This window comes from Staurois parvus, unplaced genomic scaffold, assembly GCF_062004578.1.
Source record: "Staurois parvus isolate SC_StPar_1 unplaced genomic scaffold, SC_StPar_1.0 ptg000195l, whole genome shotgun sequence".
Classification (NCBI taxonomy): Eukaryota; Metazoa; Chordata; class Amphibia; order Anura; family Ranidae; genus Staurois; species Staurois parvus.
The window spans coordinates 9,720,664-9,747,789 of record NW_028317991.1 but is presented as its reverse complement, the minus strand read 5'-3'; positions in this window follow the sequence as shown (position 1 = coordinate 9,747,789).

The following is a 27,126-nucleotide window of genomic DNA, read 5'->3' as shown; positions in this document are numbered from 1 at the left end:
AGAAGCCCCCGCAAAGTCACACTGTTGGAAAAAAGACGTGCTGAAGAGGTTACAATTTGCCAAAGAGCACATTGACTGGCCTAAAGAGAAATGTATTGTGGACTGATGAAAGTAAGATTGTTCTTTTTGGGTCTAGTGGCCGGAGACAGTTTGTCAGATGACCCCCAAACACTGAATTCAAGCCACAGTACACTGTGAAGACAGTGAAGCATGGTGGCGCAAGCATCATGATATGGGGATGTTTCTCATACTACGATGTTGGGCCTATTTATCGCATACCAGGGATCATGGATCAGTTTGAATACATCAGAATACTTGAAGAGGTCATGCTGCCTTATGCTGAAGAGGAAATGCCCTTGAAATGGGTGTTCCAACAAGACAACGACCCCAAACACACCAGTAAACGTGCAACATCTTGGTTCCAGACCAACAAGATTGACGTTCTGGAGTGGCCAGCACAATCCCCGGATCTTAATCCAATAGAAAACTTGTGGGGTGACATCAAAAATGCAGTTTCTGAGGCAAAACCAAGAAATAGAGAAGAACTGTGGAATGTAGTCCAATCATCCTGGGCTGGAATACCTGATCACAGGTGCCAGAAGTTGGGTGACTCCATGCAACACAGATGTACAGCAGTTCTCAGAAACAGTGCGACTACAACCAAATATTCATTAAGTGATTCAAAGGAAAGCAAAATCTTCAAACATTTTTCAGTTTATATAGCGAATGTTTGAGTTTGTAAAGAAGAATACAAACACTGCTATTTTTTTGAACCGTCTAATATTCACTTTCCTTCAATTTTTTTAGAGAAACAACACAAATTTGATATATATTTCTTCATTTGGAATAGAATGTGTCGTGTTCCCAATGCATTTGTGTGTATGGAAATAAAAGCTATTAGAAGGATTTTGAGCTTTATTCACTTTTTCAACACACTGCTATTATTTTGAACACAACTGTACATAGATATATTTATTTATTTCAGGTACTTATATAGCGCCGTCAATTTACGCAGCACTTTACATATATATTGTACATTCACATCAGTCTCTAACTCTCAAGGGGTGTACAATCTAAGGTCCCTAACTTACATTCATACATACACATACTAGGGCCAATTTAGACAGGATCCAATTCACCTACCAGCATGTCTTTGGAGTGTGGGAGGATATTGGAGTACCTGGAGGAAACACATGCAGGCACAGGGAGAACATGCAGACTCCAGGCAGGTGGAGCTGTGGTTGAAATTTGAACCGATGACCCTAGTGCTGCCAGGCAGAAGTGCTAACCATTTAGCCACTATGCTGCCCATTATATACATTCACATACACAGGGAAGTAGTTTTCTTAAATTTTTCAGGTGCTTTTTTTTAACACAAAAATGCGTGAAAAACTCCTGAGTGTGAAAGCAGCCTAACCCTTGTAGTGATGGGGAGGGGACAATCAAGGGTAGACCTTGTCTGGCTCCTATGGTTCAGCTGTAACAACCTGCACTGCAAAGCTGTGATTTTGGCACTTCGCATGGCCTGCGAACATGACGGTTATCTGCTGGGATTCCCCTTTAAAAACTCAAGTCTGCAGTTTTGGGTTTCCCTCATTGCCCTTCCCAGAAGTGGCTCCTTTGATGTCTACATGTGTCTAGATCTATCTCTGTATTAAATACGTTCTGAATTTCTTGTGTTTGAACAGATCCGGTCACACTGCAAAGCGCAGACCACCCGGGACAAATGCATTACAAGGATACTCAATCTCCCTCCCCGGACATCAAAGGCCTGCTTCATCATCCAATTAGATCCCCTCCTGTCAGGACGCTGGTTTGTTTTGGTTCTTTATCCTTCTCCACCGCTGATCCGTTTAGTAATATTATAAAAACAAATATTTTTGGTCAGAAACAAGTAACATAGAGTAACTCTAGACAAGTGTTATTCCTTCGCTAAATGCTAATGTAATTATAGACAGAAAAAAATCTGCAGCTTCTATCGGAGGCTGACGTTTATTATGTGCAAACTGATATTAGGCATTAGGGCTCATGTATACGGGACGTTCGGAAAACACTTCTGAACGATGGAAACTGACTGCTGGAAAACGTAGGTTAAAAAACATCTGTTGAGCTGCGTTTGCATACCGCATTTGCGTTTAGAAGCGTTTTTTAAACAATAACCTCAGGAGACCTTCCAAAATGTCCAGAATGCACTGAAAAATAGTAAATAATGAACTATTTCAGACATTTATAGAGAAATAGAGAGAGCAGAAGCAGAGAGAGCAGTATGTGTTGAGATGACCTGTCTTTTCTGGTTGTATTCACTATGGATCCCATCATGAGCATAATGCGGCATGTTCTACTTTTTTTCCTTACGCGAAACCTGGAACTGACTGCGCTGGGGTGCCGGCTTTATTTGAATATATGGGAAATGATTTGCATGCATTTCTGTTGATGGAAAAAGGCTCTGGACAGCATCTGGATATGGAACAGTTAAAAAACGCTTCTAAATGCAAACGCTTATAAACGCGGTTAGCTGCGGCTAGCGGTTAGACAGGTACTCTTTATGGAGGGATCTGGGGTCAACAAGACCTCAAATCCCTCCTCTGCTCTTAAAAGCATTCAATCTCACCAAGATTGGTGTGAATTAATGCTTTTATTTTTTTTAAAATGGTGCAGTTTGTGTCCTAGTAAACCAGAAGAGATGTCAGATGTTTCCGGTTTACTATTTACCGAAGCCGAACAAAGGCGATCCGGATGGGAGCTCCCGTAAAAGTGTTGAAAGGTGGCTGGAGGGGGGATTTCCCTTCCCTATGTTTGTAATAGCAATCAAGCAGCTAGTTAGTCGCTCTGATTGCTATTACAAGACATTCTATCAGCTGTGAATAATAGCTGCATCTGCAGGCCTCATCCCAGTACAACCACTTGAAGACCAATGACCTACCATGTACGTGACTGGTAAGTTGTTAAGCTGGCCAAAGATGAGTATTTTGCTGCAGCCGCTGATTGACAAAAGTTTTCCAACTTGTCCTTTTGACAGAAATCAATCTAGCAATTGACTGTCAAACAGGGATGGACTCACATTGACCGAAATGTGGTTGATCCCTGCTGAACCAGTCAATCTCCATCTATGGCCAACTTAGGTCAATGGCTTGGACTCCATTAGAGAAAGCTCCCTCCAGTCAGTCTCCTGCTGAAAACGGACACCAGACGGAAAGCAAGGGAAAATCTCTAAGAGCAACACAGACAGAAGCTATTTTTTTTTTCTTTTTTTTCTAGTAGAGTAATCCCTGATAGATTTAATTTGTCCAATACAATAAAGCTGGCTACCCGGTATCATCCACTGCAATGATTCTTTATTAGCTACATGGCAGTGTCAGGGATCCAGGTATGATCAGAGGTGTGTGGACTGACACAGGGAAACAGCAGGCTTTAGAAATGATTAAATAATAATAATATTTATTATGAGCTGCACAAAATAAACAAACACAGTGCAAAACAAAAACAAACCTTAAACTAATAGGTACAGGTGCAGCCAGGGCCAGAGAGGTGGAGTGGTCAGGCAGGCCGGGTCAGGAACAATCAGGCAGAAAGGTACAACGGGAGCAGGCAGAAGAATGGTCAGGAATAGCCGGGGTCAGTGCAGGCGGAGTTCTATCAGAGTCAGAGTTCAGCTCTCACACTTGTACACTTCCAAGGTGCCAGAGCATTTTCTACATTGCTGCTATTTGTCTGTTAATTTGGTAATAGTTGTGTCATCTATTAAGATAACAAAGTAGCAACATTCAGATAACAAGGCTTTTTTTTTTGGTGATATTGTCTTGCAAAAAAGTATTTTAATTTATACAAATCAACAAAACATAAGACAAAAAGTACCAAAACAACACACTTTTTTCCTACGTTGATAATGTTTTAAAAAAAAAAGGTTACTGTAGATGAAAAGTATAAATTTATTTTATAATTTGCCCTGTTTAAAATTACACAAAAAATTTTGATTCTGGTACAAATTATTGCAACTTTTTTTGCAATTGGAAAAAAAAAGCTTTTTACCAATTTTGCACGTTTTCTTACATGCAATACAAAAAAAAATAGCAATAAAAGTAAAAAAAAAAAAAAAAAAAGTATTAAAAAATCAGCTAATAGTTAAGGGAATTAGAAAAAGGAGAAGTTATTTAGGGCTAATTAGGGCAAAATGAGGTTAATACGGGTTAAATAAGAACACATTATTATCTAACTGACTTATGCAGACACATCCCTTTTGTTCTGCAGATGAATGCAACAGAGTAAATACAAATGTAACAATCAGGCTGCATGCACACTAGCGTTTTTTTAAGCTCCTAGAAGCTATTAGAATTTTTTTCTGCTCCTAGAAGCTAAATAGTATTATCCTATATGTTCATACACACTACTTTAAGCTATTAGCATTTTTTGAGCTTTAACCACTTGAGCTCCAGAGGATTTACCCCCCTTCCTTACCAGGCCTCTTTTTGCTACTCGGCGCTGCACTAATTCAACTGATAATTGCGCGGTCATGCAATGCTGCACCCAAACGAAATTTACGTCCTTTTTTTCACACAAATAGAGCTTTCTTTCGGTGTAATTTGATCACCTGTGCGCTTTTTATTTTTCACGCTATAAACAAAAAAAGCCAAACATTTTGAAGAAAAACAATATTTTTTACTTTCAGCTATAAAAAATATATAGTAAACTCAAAGTTGGTTATAAATTTAGGCCAAAATGTATTCTGCTCCATGTTTTTGGTAAAAAAAATCCCAATGAGTGTATATTGATTGCTTTGTGTGGAAGTTATAGCGTCTACAAACTATGGTATAAATACTGCAATTTATGCCATTTTTCTGCTATACAGCGCTGCGCTAGTTTAACGGACAATTGCGCGGTCATGCAATATGGTACATAAATGAAATTTACATCCTTTTTTTCCCCACAAATTGAGCTTTCTTTCGGTGGTATTTGATCGCCTGTGCGGTTTTTATTTTTTGCGCTATAAAGAAAAAAGGCTGACAATTTTGAGGAAAAAAAACAATATTTTGGACTTTTTGCTATAAAACATGTCCAGTAAAAAAAAAATGCAAAAATCAAATTTAGTCCTAAATTTCTGCCAAAATGCATTCTGCGACATGTCTTTGCTAAAAAAAAAACCCAATACGTGTAAATTAATTGGTTTACGTGAAAGTTATAGCGTTTACAAATGGCGGGAAAGATACTGGGATTTTTTGGGGTTTTTTTTATACTAATAATGGCGGCGATCAGTGAATTATGGCGGCGATCAGGGACTTCTGGCAGCGACCAGTGACTTATGGCGGGACTGCGGCGGACATTCTGACATTAGGGGGTACTGACTTGGGGTCACTGACATCCCCAAAAACACTAATACAGTGATCAGTGCAAAAAAAAAACACTGACACTGTACTAATGGCACTGGGGAGGAAGGGGTTAACTTTATTTTGCAGGGAAGGGTTATAGGAGTGAGGGGAGTGTTTTACTAGGGGGCGGGGGGGGCGGGGGTGTGTGCTGGGCGGGACAAGGCTGATCGAGAAAGAGAAACTGTTCTTTCTGGATCAGCTCATCCTCGAGCTGATAGGGAAGTGACAGACAGCACAGCTACTGCAGCTGTGCTGTCTGTCACTGTTTGCCGCCGATCGCCGGGAAACAGCCGCTAAGGAGCGTCTGTGACCCGGCGACTGACATCTGCGGCGGTGATCCGCGGGACAGATAGGGCGGCGGCGCGCCCCCTATTTGTTTACAAAACACACATTTTAAAACGTGGTTTTGCCTGCGAGTGCCGCCCTGCCGCCGTATATGTACAGTGGCTAGGCGGCATGTAGTTAATGTCTACAAGCAGAAAAAAAATTGTTTTTGTAGAATTTGTTAGAACATTTTTCCAGCAGAAAAAAATACACTAACCGCTCCTAAACGCTAAAAAAGGCTGCTAAAAAAACACTATTACAGCATTTTTTACCCAGCATTTTCTGAGCTTAGAAAAAATGCTAATGTGCATGGAGCCTCACTTTGTAGCTCTCTGTCTGGAAGCTGAACAGCTTGTTTGATTTTTGACAGCAGCAGCTTTAACGACTGCTGCATTATAATTATCATTATCATTTTGACAGCCAGGAATTGCCAGCAAATACAAGTTGGGGGGAAGGGAGAGAAGAACAGGAAATACTCCACACACCTTGGTTTTTATTTTTGGATTTTTTTTTTAGGAATATGTAGCATACCCAAAGTCCTTAACTTATAAAATGTGCTCTGAAATGCAGAGATAACAAAATTAATAAGACTTTGAAAAAAGTGGTGATAGACAATACAGGTTGCAGGATGATCGATGCAGGGTTTTGTCTGCAAATATGGGTGCGTTTATTATTATTATTTTTATATTTCTTTTCTTTACAAAACTTCGAGAAGTCCTAAAGCTGAATGATTCCTGCAGAAGTCCACTAAGCCTGTTACAGCTCGAGCTAAATGAATCTTGTTACGGAGAGATTAAACCACATGCTGACAGTCACTTCATTAGGTTATAGCTACAAAGGAGATTTTTTTTTTAGTTGCTCAATCGTGCTACTAAAATTGCAACTAATCACTAAGCATTGCAATTAATTGTTAACAGTTGGAACATGAGGATCCTCATAGAGTAAAGCTGGCTATACATTAGTAGATTTTTTAAATGAAAATTCAACGTAAAAGTCCTTAAGGATTGCATTTGCTTTTAACTTTTGATTTTGAAACAAATTGACTTTACTGAACAAAACAAACCACACATGCAGTTGAAAAAAAATATTGATTTGACACCTACTAAATCAAATGAACGTTTGTAAAATGAAAAAAATTGCACAAAATTCTGTTAGTGTTTAGCTGGCTTTATTTGATTGTTGCTACATGGAACTACTCAATAGTAAGACATTTGATCAATCCATTTACTAGCAATTTAAGGTGTCCGTTTATGAACCAGCGGTAATAGATCGCTGCTCAGTTCTCCGGCATTCTCGGAGAACACAGTTCTCCTGTGAATGCAGTTTATGAAGCAGTTCTCCGAACAAAGGGAGAACGATCTCCAAATGCAGGAGAACGGTCTACAAACTCTGGAAAACGGCTGATTTTACTATAATCTCACGAGATTACAGTAAAAGATCAGTTTACTAAACAGAGGTAAATTATCTCTGCTTAGTTTTCGGTCCCTCAGATTCTCCAGCTCTGGGCTGGAGAATCTGGAGGGAGAACACAGATCTCCAGTGAAGGGCTGAACATGTTCTCCTGGGTGTCATAAACTGTGAATGACCAGAGAATAGCTGTGATCCTCTGAATCTCAGCTATTCTGTGTGTCATAAACGGACACCTAAGTAGCTATAGCCTCTTTCACACCCACTGCAGGCAGTGTTAATTGCCCTCTGAAAAATGATCCAATGTGGTTGTGAAGAGGTTTGCAGGCAGGTATTTAACAATGACACTGCTGCCTCCTGAATGCTTGTTTTTGGCAGTTTTTTTTTAACAAACCAAACGGGGATATTGCATTGGAATACCATCTGGCTGTCAATTGTGTCAAGATTATTATTATTATTATACAGGATCTATATAGCGCCAACAGTTTGCTCAGCGCTTTACAATATAACGGGAGACAAAACAGCAACAATACAGTTCAATACAAGAGGGAGAGGAGGGCCCTGATCCTTGGAGCTTACAATCTAGGATGGAGGGGCTAGTGGTACAAAAGGTAGTAACTGTGGGGGATGGATTGGTTGGAAGAGTAGAAGATTCCATTATTAGCTGAGGGAAGGGTAGGCTTCCTTGAAGAAATAGGTTTTCAGAGATCACCTAAAAGTGAGCAGAGTAGGCGATAGTCTGATAAATTGGGGTAGAGAGTTCCAGAGGAAGGGGGAAGCTCTGGAAAAGTCCTGGAGACTAGCATGGGAGGAGGAGACAAGGGAGCTAGAGAGCAGAAGGTCTTGCGAGGAGCGGTGAGGACGGTTTGGGTGATATTTGGAACTGATCTACAAACACCAATGAGTTATGGATAACAAGACTTTCACAGGTCAATCACATGGCCCAACAACTTAGGACTTTTTCCAAACAGTTCATTTTGAAGTGCAAGAAAATAAACAGGCAACTGAATAATTCCATACATCATGACGCGTCAATATCTCATTGACTTCCATGGGTACGGTTGATAGGTAGTGCAACCTGTCAGACTCGATACGCTGATTTAAAATTGCATTGTGAGTCTAGCATGTATACACCCTCCTATGTCTGCCATGTTAGGGTTTAGATCACACATTCAAACTGAGGGCCCACAGCTTAATCCAAACTCTGCACACTGCATGTAATGCACACCTAAACCCTGCACTCTGTACATTGTACACCCTAAACCCTGCACTCTGTACATAACACACTCCCGAACCCTGCACTCTGTACATAGCATACCCCTTAAACTCTGCACTCTGTACACAGTGCACCCCTGTACTCTGCACTCTGTACATAAACACCCCTAAACCCTGCACTCTGTACACAATATACTCCTGAATTCTGCACTCTGTACATAACACACCCCTAAACACTGAACTCTGTACATAACACACCTCTAAACCCTGCACTCTGTACATAACACACCCCTAAACCCTGCACTCTATACATAATATACTCCTGAACTCTGCACTCTGTACATAACACACCCCTAAACCCTGAACTCTGTACATAACACACCCCTAAACCCTGCACTCTGTACATAACACACCCCTAAACCCTGCACTCTGTACATAACACACCCCTAAACCCTGCACTCTGTACATAATATACTCCTGAACTCTGCACTCTGTACATAACACACCCCTAAACCCTGCACTCTGTACATAGCACACCCCTAAACCCTGCACTCTGTACATAACACACCCCTAAACCCTGAACTCTGTACATAACACACCCCTAAACCCTGCACTCTGTACATAATACACCCTTAAACCCTGCACTCTGTACACTAAATACTCCTGAATTCTGCACTCTGTACATAACACACCCCTAAACCCTGCACTCTGTACATAACACACCCCTAAACCCTGCACTCTGTACATAACACACCCCTAAACCCTGCACTCTGTACATAACATAATCCTGAACCCTGCACTCTATACATAGCACATTCCAGACACAACTGGCCCTTTGAGGGCCACCATACTGTTGACGCAATTAAATTGAGTTTGACACCCCTGGTTTGAGTGGATCAACTGCCTGTCTTTACCACCTCTTTGCTGCTTGTCTAAATTAGGTCTAAAAATTTCAATGCTAATAAGGTAACTGTCCGAAGTGGTTAAATCCCTCATTTAGGGATTAAGGGCTCACATAGACTAGACAGGCGCTCCTGTCAAGCGCATACTTTTCCATTGAATAGCAACACTGCTCAAATGCATGCATGTGAATGAAAAATGCAGAGTTTGGCAAGAAAGGGCTGATTTCCTGCAGTTCAACTGCACCTCAATAGCACCTCCTATGTCCAATGAAATACACCGGAGCACAGGCTGAATGAAGCATTTGAACTGTCATCTACATTGTGTCATTGAATTTAATAGGAATTCGCTGACCAGCATGTGCAGGAGAACAACGCATGTCTACATGAGCCTTAAAATTGTCATATAGCTTAGTCCCTATGGTGACAGTCAGCACTACCATTATGGACTGTGGTTAATATCCCTAAACTGAAGGGTACACTAGAATCTTCAACAAAGTCGTTTGAATTTTGACGTAAAGTTTTGCAAATGTTATGTTAAAGGTTTCTGTATACGTCACTCTTATACAAACTGAAGACCCTGTGTACAATGCCTAGGAATTCTAAAGCTTTAGAACAGGGGTTTCCATGCTTTCTAAAGAAAGGGCCAGTTAGTGATGAGGGGGCCGGACTGCTGGAAGTCAGAGAAGAAAATGTCCTGGCTTCACTGGGAGTAAACAATGCCTGATTTTGGGAATTAGAGGAGGTTTAGTACCCCATCGCTGGTGTCAGTGGAAGGAATAGCTCCCCATCATTGGTGTCAGTGGGAGGAATAGTGCACCATCATTGGTGTTAATTGAAGGAATGGTGCCCCATTGTTGGTGTCATTGTAAGGAATTGTACTGTAACACTGGTGTCAGTGAGAGGGATTGTGTCCCAATGTAGGTGTCAGTGGAAGGAATAGTGCTCAACCGCTGGTGATAGTGGAAGGAAATGTGCCCTATCATTTGTGTTTTTGGGAGGAATTGTGCCCCATTGTTGGTGTCAATGGGTGTAATAGTGGCCTGTCATTGGTGTAAGTGGGAGGAATAGTGCCCCACCACTGGTGTTAATTGAAGGAATGGTGCCCCATGGGTGGTGTCATTGTAAGGAATTGTATCCTGGCACTGGTGTCAGTGAGAGGAATTGTGTCCCAATGTAGGTGTCAGTGGAAGGAATAGTGCCCAACTGCTGGTGATAGTGGAAGGAAAGGTGCCCTATCGTTTGTGTTTTTGGGAGGAATTGTGCCCCATTGTAGGTGCCAGTGAGAGAAATAGTGCCCCATCATTGATGTCATTGGGAGGAATAGCACCCCATTGTTGGTGATATTGGGTGGAATTGTACACTATCGTTTGTGTAAATGGGAGGATTTGTGCCCCATTGTTGGTGTCAGTGGCAGGAATGATGTCCCATTGATGGAGTCAGTGGATGGAATAGTGCCCCAAAGGCCGCATAAAAGCAAGCAAATGGCCACATCTGGCTCCCAGGCCACAGTTTGGAGACCACTGCTTTAGAATCTACAAACACATATACTCGCCATACGGCGCCACTGCAAATCATGGTCAGCAATCTGCTGAAGCTCTTGGGTATCTATGCAGCCAACTGGTCTTGTTGCCACCACTCGCGCTGCCATCATCATACTAGTACAGTAGTGGAGGACTAGATGGGTGAGTGTTATTCAAGCAAACAGGCATAAGTCCATGTCATCGGAATGAGATTGGATGCCGCCAGACGTTTCCTTAACAGGGCAATGCTGAAGATCGAAAGAATGGGCCACTAATTTTCATGTGACTGTGGAATATGGTAAAACTGGCCATACACCAGTGGAATTTTGTTTGAACGTTGTATGGAAATTCAGAAAAATTGTTGAGCAGATTATTTGGATTTTTCCTATACAATTCCTGAAGACATTTTGTGCCACTGTCTTGAATCCTGCATTCAGTTTTAGAGTGAACATGTGCATTACAATAAGTGTAATTTTTCAAAAATGAATTTGGTTTGTTTGAAAACAAAAAATTCATCCTTTTCCCCATCACTGCAGTTGAATGTGATCATCAATTTGACCCCTTGAATTACAAAATATTTCGAATTAAAAATTCTACTGGTGTATGGTCATTTTAAGTATATGTGGGGCTTAGAAATGTTATTTAAAAATGCAAATTATAGAAAGCCAAGGAGCAGTAGGGTAAATAATTATCTTTTTTCATAGGTGTTATCCTAATAATGAACTGTAGCTCTCTCTTATTAGGGTAAGCAGCATGGCTTTGAGACCCAAAACCCCCACCAACTATGAAATTGGAATCTCCATTGGATTCCGCTGTATTTAAGTCTAGGGTAGAGTAAAAGCACTTTTATTTACCCAATCCCTGGCAGATGATGCTCCCCCATGCTCTGGTAGTGGATTGTCCATCGGAGTCCTCACATCCTATGCAGGGGTATGGACTACGCATGGGTCTTGATGATGTCAGGACTTTAGATCGCTGGAGCATGGAGGAGAAAACATTGTGGGGACCGGTCTAGCAGCATGGAGGATTGGGTGCATGGAGGATTGAGTACGGCAAGTAAGGCAGGCAATGCATTATGCAAATTTATTTTCTTCAACCATGGGTTGAAGGAAAGGAAATTGCTCATTTCCCCCATCAACACAGTCAGCTTTGAGGAGGGAATCCCTATTGTATTCTGACAGCAGGAGGTTGCCCAGCCATCAGAATACAATGATCACTGCTGGCATCCATAATCGAATGAAAAAAAGCCAACATACTGGTTGTATTGAAGTTGATTGATAGATCGACTTCAGTACAACCAGCCTGCCCCATAGATGGGTTGAAATTTGGTGGTTCCTGCTGAACTGGCTGAGGTTTAATCTGTCTATAGCCGGCTTTAAACTTTTTTTTCTAAACCCATAGCAATAAAATCAGTCTGTATATGCAGTAAAGCATGCTTGCTATACTCACTATGGAACCTAAGTGGTTAATCCTCTGTACTGTGTAAAAAGGCTGTTTGATCCTGTCTTCTCTGATCCTCCCCTTCTTCTTCTGTCTCTAATCCATCTGCTGATAGAACAGAGTCTCAGGGGCAAGCTGCACATGTTCAGTTTGGTGTGTATTGCTAGAGAGTTTTTTTTTGTTCTTTGGGAGAGTGCATGGTGATCAGCACAAGGCCGCTGTGCAGACAGTGGTTATGCAGTCTCATAGGACAATCAGGGAAGAAAGAAAACTTCTTCTACAAGCTTTAACCAGTGGTCTGCAGAACACTGATAGAAGTCTGCTATATACTGCTGATGAGAAAAGGTATTTAGCAATTTATATTTACTAAAATAATTTCATTTTCATATAGTGTGTACTGTGGGAGAGCGGATATAGTGAATGCAGGGTCCTGGGAGACCAGATATAGTGAATGCAGGGTCCGGGGAGACCAGATATAGTGAATGCAGGGTCTGGGGAGACTGGATATAGTGAATGCAGGGTCCTGGGAGACCAGATATAGTGAATGCAGGGTCCGGGGAGACCAGATATAGTGAATGCAGGGTCTGGGGAGACTGGATATAGTGAATGCAGGGTCCTGGGAGACCAGATATAGTGAATGCAGGGTCCTGGGAGACCAGATATAGTGAATGCAGGGTCCGGGGAGACCAGATATAGTGAATGCAGGGTCCGGGGTTTACTAACACTTTAAATGTGCAGGTAACCCTTGCAGTGTGCAGCCCCAGTGATTAAGAGAATGTTCAAGTTTCCTAGAGTTTGGTTTTTAAGCAGAACTAAACCCATCAATTAAACTGTTTTGAAAAACAGTTACATTTAAGGCATGCCATGAATGATAACTGACACTGTTGCTTGAGCTCTCAAGCCATCAAATGTGTGGTGGCCAGGGGCGGACTGACCATTTGGAAACTCGGGCACTGCCCGAGGGCCCGGGGTCAGTAGGGGCCCCATGAGATGCCCCTGGTACCTTTTTCATAGGCTCTTTTGAGTTTGGGCAAGGACACAGGGGCCCCATGATCCCCTATTGACCGGGGGCCCCATGAGTTGTCAGTCCACCCCTGGTGGTGGCATAACTGATCACCATGTGCAGCACCATGGCATCTGCAGATCAAACAAAGGCTAAGATGGCAGCTTCCTTGGTTGTAAAGAATAGAAGGGTTTAGCTCCGCTTTAACCAACCAGCCAGTGAAAAGTGTGGATCAGCCGATGGCCAACACCACTTGCTTGAACTGGCTGGTTCATGTCTATTCACTATGAAAGGTAGACTTCCCATCTTCTGCTCGACCTCTAGAGTCAGGCAGGAAGCATATTAGGAGCTTTGATGCTATAAAGCCCATACTCTTTGTCAAACACAAGGTCCATAGGCTGAATGCAGCCCACCAGGCCTTGCTATTTGGCCCTTGCACCCAGTTTTGTAGCCAGAATGTGGCAGAACATTCCGCCACCTCCGGCTCTTTCCACCCTCTGCTCCCCTTAGTCCTTATGCACACAGGACATTTTTACAGCGGCTGTTTTTGGCTTTTGATGTTTTTTTCTACAGCCAGTAAAACCCCCAACATGTTTTCCTGTGTCCATGCACACATAGACTGTAATCAACGTTTTTTGGCTGGAAAAAACCCCCAGGACTAGTGGGTTTCTAGAGGAGTTTTTTAGCTGTAAAAACGATCTAATGCTGCAAAACGCGGTTAAACGCAGCAAACCAGCGTTTTTGGACTTTTTTTTACTAAAAAAATATTTTTTTTTTATAAAAAAAACCCACTAAAAACCAAGAATGCAAAAAAACGAGGGAAAAACGCCGCTAATTGTGGCAAAACGCAACAAAACGCTAATGCAAAAATGCTAAAACAGATGAAAAACTCAAGTTTTTAACGCAACTTTACACAGCTAACGTTATCAGCGTTATCAAAATGTCCCGAATGCATGGAGACTTAACCACTTGCCGCCCTGCCACTGTATATATACATGTGCAGGGTGGCACTGGGGCGCAAAACCCCGTTTTAAAACGGGTTCCGCGCTCCCGACGTTTTCGCCGACAGGGGGCGCGCGCGTGCGCTCTCGCCGACCCGCGGGTGACACCATTTGATCCGGGAGGGATCAATCATTCGATTTCAGCCAGTGATGTCTGGCTGAAATCAGATGATCAGTCCCTGTCCTATCCTGTCCTGTGTTGATATTTACACAGGACAGGATATGATGTCATTCTTCTCTGCCTGGGCACATTGGTCCCAGAGAGAGAAGAAGACAGAAGAAATGTGAGTACAAAAGCACTACACTGACAGTTAGAACACAAATTTAACCCCCTGATCGCCCCCCCCCCAGTTAACCCCTTCACTGCCCTGTCACCAGTGTCACTGATCAGTGAACCGATTTTTGCTGATCACTGTATCAGTGTCGCTGGCGACTTCCAATAGTGTTAGTGCCCCTCCCAGATAGCGCCAGTTTGCCCTCTAGTACACCAGTAATCCCATTTAACCCCTTAATATCTCCCCCCCTCCAGTTAACCCCTTCACTGCCCTGTCACCAGTGTCACTGATCAGTGAACCAATTTTTACTGATCACTGTATCAGTGTCGCTGGCGACTTCCGATAGTGTTAGCGCCCCTCCCAGATAGCGCCAGATTGCCCGCTAATACACCAGTAATCCCGTCTAACCCCTTGATTGCCCCCCCCCCGAGTTAACCCCTTCACTGCCCTGTCACCAGTGTCATTGATCAGTGAACCGATTTTTACTGATCACTGTATCAGTGTCGCTGGCGACTTCCGATAGTGTTAGCGCCCCTTCCAGATAGCGCCAGATTGCCCGCCAGTACACCAGTAATCCCGTTTAACCCCTTGATCGCCCCCCCCCCCCGTTAACCCCTTCACTGCCCTGTCACCAGTGTCACTGATCAGTGAACCGATTTTTACTGATCACTGTATCAGTGTCACTGGCGACTTCCGATAGTGTTAGCGCCCCTCCCAGATAGCGCCAGTTTGCCCGCTAGTACACCAGTAATCCTATTTAACCCCTTTATCTCTCCTCCCCCCCCAGTTAACCCCTTCACTGCCCTGTCACCAGTGTCCCTGATCAGTGAACCGATTTTTACTGATCACTGTATCAGTGTCGCTGGCGACTTCCGATAGTGTTAGCGCCCCTCCCAGATAGCGCCAGATTGCCCGCTAATACACCAGTAATCCCGTCTAACCCCTTGATCGCCCCCCCCCCTGAGTTAACCCCTTCACTGCCCTGTCACCAGTGTCATTGATCAGTGAACCGATTTTTACTGATCACTGTATCAGTGTCACTGGCGACTTCCGATAGTGTTAGCGCCCCTCCCAGATAGCGCCAGTTTGCCCGCTAGTACACCAGTAATCCTATTTAACCCCTCAATCTCTTCCCCCCCCCAGTTAACCCCTTCACTGCCCTGTCACCAGTGTCCCTGATCAGTGAACCGATTTTTACTGATCACTGTATCAGTGTCGCTGGCGACTTCCGATAGTGTTAGCGCCCCTCCCAGATAGCGCCAGATTGCCCGCTAATACACCAGTAATCCCGTCTAACCCCTTGATCGCCCCCCCCCCCCCTGAGTTAACCCCTTCACTGCCCTGTCACCAGTGTCATTGATCAGTGAACCGATTTTTACTGATCACTGTATCAGTGTCACTGGCGACTTCCGATAGTGTTAGCGCCCCTCCCAGATAGCGCCAGTTTGCCCGCTAGTACACCAGTAATCCTATTTAACCCCTCAATCTCTTCCCCCCCCCAGTTAACTCCTTCACTGCCCTGTCACCAGTGTCCCTGATCAGTGAACCGATTTTTACTGATCACTGTATTAGTGTCACTGGTAACTTCCGATAGTGTTAGCGCCCCTCCCAGATAGAGCCAGTTTGTCCGCTAATGCACGAGATTTTTTTTACCAAAAACATGTAGCAGAATACATTTTGGCTTAAATTTATGACTAACTTTGAGTTTACGATATTTTTTTTATAGCTGAAAGTAGAAAATATTGTTTTTTTTTCAACGTTTTCGTGTTTTTTTTGTTTATAGCGCAAAAAATAAAAAGCGCACGGGTGATAAAATACCATCAAAAGAAAACTCTATTTGTGTGAAAAAAAGGACGTAAATTTCGTTTGGGTGCAGCATTGCATGACCGCGCAATTATCATTTGAATTAGTGCAGCGCTGTATAGCAAAAAAAGGCATAAATTACAGTATCTATACCATAGTTTGTAGACGCTATAACTTTCACACAAAGCAATCAATATACACTTATTGGGATTTTTTTTACCAAAAACATGTAGCAGAATACATTTTGGCTTAAATTTATGACTAACTTTGAGCTTACGATATATTTTTTATAGCTGAAAGTAGAAAATATTGTTTTTTTTCAAAATGTTCGTGTTTTTTTGTTTATAGCGCAAAAAATAAAATGCGCACAGGTGATAAAATACATCAAAAGAAAGCTCTATTTGTGTGAAAAAAAGGACGTAAATTTAGTTTGGGTACAGCATTGCATGACCGCGCAATTATCATTTCAATTAGTGCAGCGCCAAACAGCAAAAAAAGGCCTGGTCATTAAGGGGGGTAAATCCTCAGGAGCTCAAGTGGTTAAAGTAACACAGGAGCCTTCTGTGTTTAAAAGGGACAGAAGATTGCAGTACACACCGGGGACAGAGGTCCAGGATCAGAGAGAGAGCACGATCTCCCTGCAAGGCATGTCAGAGCCATCTGCACAGGGAGGTACTAGAGCTGAATACCGGGATAGTAGAGCTGCATACACAAGGAGGTGCTAGAGCCAGCTGTAAATGGAGGTACTAGAGCTGACAACACAGGGAGGTACTAGAGCTGGGCCAGATAAGAGAGCGTAAAAATGTGAGGAAGCTTTGAGGGGGGGAATTTGGGTTGCACACTGTGCATAGTGCACCCCTAAGCCCTGCACTCTATACACAGCACACCCCTGAATTCTGCAATCTGTACATAATGCATTCCTGAACATTGCACTCTGTACATAGCGCACCCCTAAACCCTGCACTCTGTATGTAATGCACGCCTAAACTCTGCACTCTGTATGTAATGTAGCCTAAACCCTGCACTCTGTATGTAATGCAGTCTAAACTCTGCACTCTGTATGTAATGTAGCCTAAACCCTGCACTCTGTATGTAATGCAGTCTAAACCCTGCACTCTGTATGTAATGCACCCCTAAACCCTGCACTCTGTATGTAATGCACCCCTAAACCCTGCACTCTGTATGTAATGTAGCCTAAACCCTGCACTCTGTATGTAATGCAGCCTAAACTCTGCACTCTGTATGTAATGCAGTCTAAACCCTGCACTCTGTATGTAATGCACGCCTAAACCCTGCACTCTGTATGTAATGCACGCCTAAACTCTGCACTCTGTATGTAATGCAGTCTAAACCCTGCACTCTGTATGTAATGCAGTCTAAACCCTGCACTCTGTATGTAATGTAGCCTAAACCCTGCACTCTGTATGTAATGCAGCCTAAACCCTGCACTCTGTATGTAATGCACCCCTAAACCCTGCACTCTGTATGTAATGCAGCCTAAACCCTGCACTCTGTATATAATGCAGCCTAAACCCTGCACTCTGTATGTAATGCACCCCTAAACCCTGCACTCTGTATGTAATGCACCCCTAAACCCTGCACTCTGTATGTAATGCAGCCTAAACCCTGCACTCTGTATGTAATGCACCCCTAAACCCTGCAGTCTGTATGTAATGCACGCCTAAACCCTGCAGTCTGTACATAGCGCACCCCAGAATTCTACACTCTGTGCATAGAATACCCTTGGAACTGCACTCTGTACATAGTGCACCCCTGAACCCTGCACTCTACGTAACACACTCCTGAACCCTACACTCTACGTAACACACTCCTGAACCCTACACTCTACGTAACACACTCCTGAACCCTACACTCTACGTAACACACTCCTGACTTCTGCACATGGTATAATCCTCAACCCTGCACTCTATACGTGGCACACTCCAGATACAACCGGCCCTCAGAGAGCAACCATACTGCTTATGCAGTCCGCAATAAAACTGAGTTTGACACCTTTGATATAAAGGGAAGGTAGAGCGGGAAAAAGAAAAAAAGAGTAGGAGAGAAGTAAAAAGAGAGAATAAGACAAATCAGCAGTCACTGATCTCCCAAAGTGGTGTGCCTGGAGATTTCCTTCGTCTTTGAGAATCCCAGCAATGCCACTGTTTGAGTTAATTTGATTTGCCATCATGCATATATAAAAACGTGGACTTGTCATCCATATTGAATGAATTCATTTAATTCAATTATTGAAATGGGCTAAATGGCTAAGCATGCTCCAAAAAGAGGTGTTTATAGATGTCACAACGCCAACTGGGACAAAACAACCAGCATTAATATAACACAACATGACTGGAATGGAAGCCTGAGGTCTGTGGATGTAGCCCGTTGTACAGGCTGTAATAAGGGACAACGTATTCATTGATCAGCTGAAAAGCCAATGCCATTCCGACTATCTCCCCGAAGATCGCTAAAATGCTGCTGGGTGCATATTTAAGTAACGCTAAAGTGTGTTAATGACCATTCTGAGATGTGGTCTGAGGACGACCACTGGCCCCCGCTCCTCCCTGGAAAATTATTGACAGCTATATTGCATATTTGTGTAGCGGTTATAAATTAAATGACATTTTCCGTATCAAGTAATTGCATTAAGAAACTACAGGGAACTGTTAGCTGTTACTTTATTTTACAGAAGTGTAGAATTTTTTTTTACGAGTTTGAAACGAGTTTGTGGATTAATGTCCTTCACTTGTTTGCATAAGTGGGTCACAAGAACAGCAAAAAAAGAATGAATTTTAATTTGTCACATGGGAATCCAGTTGGTAGTGTTGTATAGCAGTATATAAATATTATATCATTTTTATGACTCACCATTGCCCAATGAACTATGGAAAATCATTCTGGTACTTTTTCGTAGTCAAAAATAAAAGATAGCCTAGTAAGAGTAAAGAAAGTAAGAACCTTTTGCTGCTATGGCCATTTTCAATCATGAGCTGTCTCCACAGTACTTCATTTTCACCACTAGACATCCTTAGTCTTCTAGGTTCAATGACAGCCAGTGTAATTCCAACCATTTCCTCTGAGCCCAGGTTGTCATGGCCTGGCCCTCAACCTTGTGTGATTTAAAGTAGAAGCCTGGGCTAACACTATCGAAGCTACACCTGCTCCCACCCCCATTTAGTTCCACTTTAACCAACCAGCCACTGAAAACTGTGGATCAGCCATTGGCCTACACTACTTGCTTGGACTGGCCAATTCACATCTATTCAGTATGAAAGGAAGTCTTTCCATGTTCTGCTTGGCCTCTAGTGTCAGGCAAGAATCATATTAGAAGTATTCATGTTATAAAGGGAAGGTAGATTGGAAAATAGAATAAAAGGCAGGAGAGGAGCAACAAGAGAGAATAAATGAAGAGGCAGTAGAGAAAGCCGCGGTCAATAATCTCCTAAAGTGGTGAGTCTGGAGATTCCCCGTGTCCCCATGTCTTTCTGTAATAGAAAGATGAATATACTTAACTAATCATGTGATTGGCTCCCAGTGCTGCTTCAGGGGAGAGGAGGGACAGTGGACAACGAATGCCCAATAGTAAGTCTAAGGGGTGAAGTCACCGCCCAGGCATTGTAGCCATTGTCTCTGCTCCCTCCTCTCCCCTGAAGCTGGACGCTGGGGAGATCACATGACTGGAGTGCCCTTAGATTAGGTGAGTATACACATCTTTCCTTTACAGGGTAGTTAGTATAGGGCTTAGAAAGAGGCTGGGATCAGGTTTTAGCTGAGAACGTATTTGCTCAGACTTCCACTTGAAGGAGAAGCGGCATAGTAATGAGTGAGTCTCTCTGTCACTCCGCTCTCTCCTCCTATGGCATGCCACTTTTCAGCATATAAACAGACTGGCTCCTTGTGCTAATTCTTCCTCTCCCGGTCTGAGCTCTGCTGTACAGGGACTGCAAGAGGCTGATACCATGTAGCCTTTTACACCATGTATTAGAGAATGTAGCAATTGGTTACCTGAGGCACAGGAGAAATTAAACAAAAAAGAAATTGTGATAAACTCACCTGCACCCTCCATAATAATTTTACTAAATTTCTTAAGACCTAGGATGCCTGCATTGAATAAATTTCTCCTGAGGACTGAGAGTGGATGGGCCCCCTTATCTCTTCCGCTATTGAGACACCCCCTTTTTCTTTTCCATTACAGGTAAATATAGTCATGTCCAAAATATTGGCACCCCTGCATTTCTGTCATATAATGCACCACTGCGCCCAGAAGATTGTTGAAATTACAAATGTTTAGGCATTCTCATGTTTATGTCTTTTGTTTGTATTGGTATGACACAAAAAGTGAAGAAACAAAAAGCCAAATCTGACACATCCCACACAAAACCCCAAAAATGGTCGGACAAAATTACTGGCACCCTCAATTTAATACTTGTTTGCTTCCTGTAACCATCAATGGTTTTTTTACACCTCTCTAATAGAATTTTGGACAACTCTTCTTTCACCAACTGCTCCAGGACTCTCAGATTGGAAGGGTTCCTTTTCCCAACTGCTGTTTTGAGATCTCTCTACAGGTGCTCTATGGGATTGAGATCTGGACTCATTGTTGGCCAGTTCAGTCCTCTCCAGCACTTTGTCTGAAACCATTTGTGGGTGCTTTTTGACGTGTTCTTTAGGTCGTTGTCCTGCTGTAAGATCCATGACCTCTGACGGAGACCCAACTTTCTAACACTGGGCCCTACATTGCACCCCAGAATTCTTTATTAGTCTTCAGATTTCATAATGCCATGCACACGGTCAAGAAATCCAGTGCCTGAAGTTGCAAAGCAACCCCAAACCATCAGTGAACCTCCACCATGGTTGACTGTAGGGACTGTAGTCTTTTCTTTAAAGGCCTCCTTGCTTTTTCTGAAAACAGTAGAATGATGGGCTTTACCAAAAAGCTATAATTTTGTTTCATCTGTCCACAGCACATTCTCTCAAAACGATTTTGGCTTCCTCAGGTAAGTTTTGGCAAAGTCCAACGTGGCATTTTTATGTTTCTGTGTCAGCAGTGGGGTCCTCCTGGGTCTCCTACCATAGTGTACCTTTTCGTTAAGATGGCGACGTATAGTGCAAGCTGAGTAGTTGTACCCTGTGCCTGAAGGTCAGTTCGAATTTGTCTGGAAGTTGATCGAGGTTCTTTAGCTACCATTCAAACAATCCTTCATTGCAATCTTTGATCAAGCTTTTCTCTTTCATACATGTCCAGGGAGACTAGCTACAGTGTACTGTAAACTTCTTAACAATGTTGCGCACAGTGGACACAGGAAAAAGATATGTTAATTGATACAGGTGAGTTTAATTTTTAATTACAGGAGCATCACAAAGTTGGAATCCAGTTATTTCTTACAATTTTGAGAAGGTGTCAATAATTTTGTGCAGTCAATTTTAGGGGTCAGATTTGGCAAGGAGGCCTTTAAAGAAAAGACTACAGTCCCTACAGTCAACCATGGTGGAGGTTCACTGATGTTTTGGGGTTGCTTTGCAACTTCAGGCACTGGATGTCTTGACCGTGTGCATGGCATTATGAAATATGAAGACTACTAAAGAATTCTGGCGTGCAATGTAGGGCCCAGTGTTTCTCCACTGTTATGTATCATACCAATACAAACATACTAAATAAACATGAGAATGCCTAAACATTTGTAATTGCAACAATTTTCTGGGCGAAGTGGTGCATTATTTGACAGAAATGTAGAGGTGCCAATATTTTTGGCCATGACTGTACATAGCACCATCAATTTACGCAGGGCTTTACATATACAGTATATTGCACATTCACATCAGTTCTAAACCCTCAAGGAGCGTACAATCTAAGGTCTCTAACTCACTTTCATATATACACATACTAGGGTCAATTAACTTACCAGCGTGTCTTTGGAGTGTGGGAGGAAACCCACGCAGGCACATGGAGAACATGCAAACTCTGCACACATAGTGCCATGGGTGGGATTTGAACCAACAACCCTAGTGCTGCCAGCCAGAAGTGCTAACTACTTAGCCACTGTGCTGCCCAACCTCTCTGTTCTCTGTTGGACTTCTCTGATCCGACTCTATCCTAGTAGATATTGATTTTTCATTGGTGCCTTAATTGCACTTTTCTGAGGATGGGAGCAGCTATACAATTATTATCATAGGTATAGGGCTGCTAGGCATTGATATGTTTCAGTTCACATCTTACTAACACTGTAAGAAGGGTGCTTTAGGTGTCATGATGTTTGAACTGATCATTGAATGCACTTTATAAGAACAAGAGTTGCCACTGACAACTACGCAATGTACTCTTTCCTTACTTTTAGGAGCTGTTTACTTTTGTTTGCCCATATGTTATTTGTTCTTTTTCACAGAAGCAAACTTTATGGAGCATTTGCTTTGTATTGCTCAAAAATGTAATAAGCAAATTGAAATATTAAAAAAGGAAATGGAACGTTTTCTTTATTTGCTAGATGTAAACTGTACCTGAATGACATTACATTTGCTAAATCTCTGTGCGCCATATGCTCCTGGCCCCTCCCTCCTGTCGGGTGCCCCTACAGCAAACAGCTTGCTATGGGCACCTGAGCAGGCGCACTCCTGAGCCGCAGCTTTGCATGTTCATTCACACACAGAGCCTCAGCTCACCCTGCCCCCTCCCTCTCCTGATTGGATCACTGGCTGTGATTGATAGCAGCAAGGGCCAATGGCTCCTGCTGCTGCCTCAGTCAATCAGGAGTGAGAGTCCCCAGAGAACCGAGACATATGGGGTGCTCACCTGGCGATCTCCGTGATCACTGTGTCATACGGACACAGCTGATCACGTGATATGGTAAAAGGCCAATCGCAGCGGCCTTTTACCACGTGATCAGCTGTGTCCAATGACACAGCAGATCACCGGTAAATGCAGTCGCTGGTTATCAGCTGTCACACCATGAGGAAAGTACTGCCGTTAACCGACAATTGTCAGAGGATGGATTGGCACCGATCATCAGGGCACTGATGATCAGTGCCTAGCAGTGCCACCCACTAGTGCCGCTCACCTGTGCCCAGCAGTGCCGCCCACAAGTACCCAGCAGTGCCACCCACCTGTGCCCATCAGTGCTGAGCAGTACCAACCACCTGTGCCCATCAGTGCCTAGTGTGCCACCCACCTGTGCCCAACAATGCCACCCACCAGTGCCCAGCAGTGCCCCCCATCAATGCCACCCATCAGTGCTGCCCATCAGTGCCACCCATCAGTGCAAAGCAGTGCCGCCAGTCAGTGCCCAGCAGTGCCGTCAGTCAGTGCCACCCATCAGTGCTGCCCAGCAGTGCCACCGGTCAGTGCCCAGCAGTGCCGCCGTTCAGTGCCATCAGTCAGCGCCACCCATCAGTGCAACATCATCAGTGCCACCTCATCAGTGCTGCCTATCAGTGCTACCTATCAGTGTCCATCATTGCTGCCTATCCATGCCACCTCATCAATGCTGCCTATAAGTGCCTATCAGTGCCATCTATCAGTTCTGCCTATCAGTGCATCCTCATCAACGCACATCAGTGAATGAGAAAAATTACCTGTGCAAAATTTTATAATAGAAACAAAGGAAAACTTTTTTTTTCACATTTTTTGCTCTTTTGTTGTTTATAGCACAAAAAATAAAACACCCAGTGGCTATTAAATACCACCAAAAGAAAGCTCTATTTGTGTGAAAAAAATTATACAAATTTCATATGGGTACAGTGTTGCATGACCGCGCAATTGTCATTCAAAGTGCGACAGCGTTGAAAGGTGAAAATTGGCCTGGGCAGGAAGGGGGATATAAGCGCCCAAAAAACAAGTGGTTAAAACATTGATGTTGATGTAAATAATCTGGTTCCCGAGCAGGTGGCTTCTACTCCCCAGAGGATCTCCATGGTCTTCTTGGGCTGTAGTGTAATGTAACAAAAATTGAAATTGAAGTGCCTCACTACTGCTAAGAGGTCCAGACACAACTTTAATCCAATAAGAGTCAGAGGGACAAAATTATCCAATGTATTTTGGGGGTCAAGAGCACCCCATTCATCAGGTCTACCTAGAAAGAACATAAGGGCTTCTCCATTTGATATCTGATTTGCTATGGAGATGTCCTTATGTTCTTTCTAGCCCTGATGAAGAGGGTGCTTTTGGACCCACAAAATGCCCCAAATACCTTTTGAATTGTCCCCCTGACTTTTATTGGAATAAAGTCCAGTATCTGGACCTCCGAGCAGTGATGTGGTGCTTCAGTTTCCATTTTTGGTACAAAGCAGACTAATACAGAGACATGGACAGAGGGTTGTCACCCCATAACAGGAAGTGCATGTACAAGGCAGGATCATCAGGTATTTTAATTTTTTTTTAATTCAAATTGCTGATTTAAGTAGATTGAAAATTACATTGACATGTTAAAGCTTATATGAGATTTTAGTGATTGGGTCAAAGCCATACTTGAACTTTCTGTCAGTTTCCAAGCAGGATTTGGTGTGGAGCCCGCTCTACAAAGCCCCCTGAGTCTATAGCGGCAGCTGCATGGAGTGGGGAAGTGTAGACGCTGCGCTCGGCCCAAGCAGGGGGGATAGACAGAATTCAGTGTTACATTCATCTGGACACTGACAGGCTGAGCAAAAATGTGTTATTTTATTACATTAGTGAATTTATACCAGTCCTCTCTTCTTGGTGAAAGATTCCCTTTAAGAATTCAAATGAAAGAAAAAAATCTTCAAAAGTGTTTCGTGTGAAGAATATGTAATTGTTTCAAGGTGGATGTCTGGCATCCCTTTAGGAGATATTTTTTAATTCGGGTACATTAGCATTTGCATGACAAGTGAGCAGACAAGAGGCGACATAAGGAGGGCGGAGAATGGAAGCATGTCCGACTCTCATCTACTTCATAAACCAATTAGAGTGCAGAGCTCCAGGGGAGAGGATCTGAGGGGACACCACCATCCCCACTGTGCACCCCCCTCCATGGCCAGGCCAGGCTTTCATATGCTGATGAATTGGGGGCCATTGTTTATATAATGTACAGGGATCATGGGGGGAATAGAGCAATGGTCATCATAAAGTATTTACAGATAGACACACCTCTATGTATCCTGTCTATATATTATCTATCTATCTATCTATCTATCTATCTATCTATCTATCTATCTATCTATCTATCTATCTATTTATCTATCTATCTATCTATCTATCTATCTATTCATCTATGTGACTGTCCACCTCTTTCTCTTCCTTCTTTTTTTCCTCTTTCTTTCTTTTTTATCTATCACTTATTTGACTGCCCTCCTCTTTCTCTCCCTTCCCTCTTTCTTTCTTTGTATCCATCTATCTATCTATCTATCTATCTATCTATCTATCTATCTATCATCTATGTGACTGTCCACCTCTTTCTCTTCCTTCCTTCTTTTTTTCCTCTTTCTTTCTTTCTTTCTTTCTTTCTTTCTTTCTTTCTTTCTTTCTTTCTTATCTATCACCTATTTGACTGCCCTCCTCTTTCTCTCCTTTCCCTCTTTCTTTCTTTTATCTATCTATCTATCTATCTATCTATCTATCTATCTATCTGTCTATCTGTCTATCTGTCTATCTATCTATCTATCTATCTATCTATCTATCTATCTATCTATCTATCTATCTATCTATCTATCTATCTATCTATCTATCTATCTATCTAATCTATCACCTAGGTGACTGATCTCCTCTTTCTCTCTTTCTTTCTTTCTTTCTTTCTTTCTTTCTTTCTTTCTTTCTTTCTCTCTTTCTTTCTTTCTCTCTTTCTTTCTTTCTCTCTTTCTTTTTTTCTCTCTTTCTTTTTCTCTTTCTCTCTTTCTTTTTCTCTTTCTCTCTTTCTTTCTTTCTTTCTTTCTTTCTTTCTCTCTTTCTCTCTCTTTCTTTCTCTCTTTCTTTCTTTCTTTCTTTCTTTCTTTCTTTCTTTCTTTCTTTCTTTCTTTCTGTCTCTCTCTCTTTCTTTCTTTCTTTCTTTCTTTCTCTCTCCTCAATATCAATCGATCTATCTGCCTGTCTATCTATCTATCTATCTATCTATCTATCTATCTATCTATCTATCTATCTATCTATCTATCTATCTATCTATCTATCTCTACAGAAGTTAAAGTGTTACTAAACCCACAACAGTAAAATCAATCTATGCAGTATATGTATATGCAGTAAAGCATGCTTGTTTTAAAAACTGTGGAACCTAAGGGGTTAATCTTCTGCATTGTGTAAAAAGGCTGTCTGATCCTGACTTCTCTGATCCTCCCCTTCTTCCTATGCCCCCCTCTTATCTCCTGATGAGACATATCGTGTGGAGTCACTCTGCACATGGCCAGTTTGGTGTGTATTGCTAGAGAGGTTTTTGGTTTTTCTTGGGAGAGTACACGTGATGAGCACAGGGCCAATCAGCACTGCACAGACATATGTCACGGGTTTTGCATCCTCCTAGAGCAGAAAGAAAACTCCTCCTACAAGCTTTATCCAGTGCTCTGCTGGACACTGATAGAAGTCACAAGACTGCTATATACTGCTGATGAGAAAAGGTATTTAGCAGTTTATATTTACTAAAATAATTGCATTTCCCTGTTCTGTGTACTGTGGGAGACCAGATATAGTGAATGCAGGATCTGGGGTTTAGTAACACTTTAAGTAGTGAGTGTTACTTCATGATAAAGGATGGATAGTACTGGATTGTGTTCAAAGTTACACTCCAGTGAAGTGGTGATGAACCAAGATTTCAATCACTGACCCTTCTTAAATATTGTTTTCCAAAACTCCTAGTTGTGGATATATTTTTCATGTTAAAGTGGAACTAAAATCTCTGAATCAATATTAAAGTGGTTGTAAACCCTTACATATACCCAG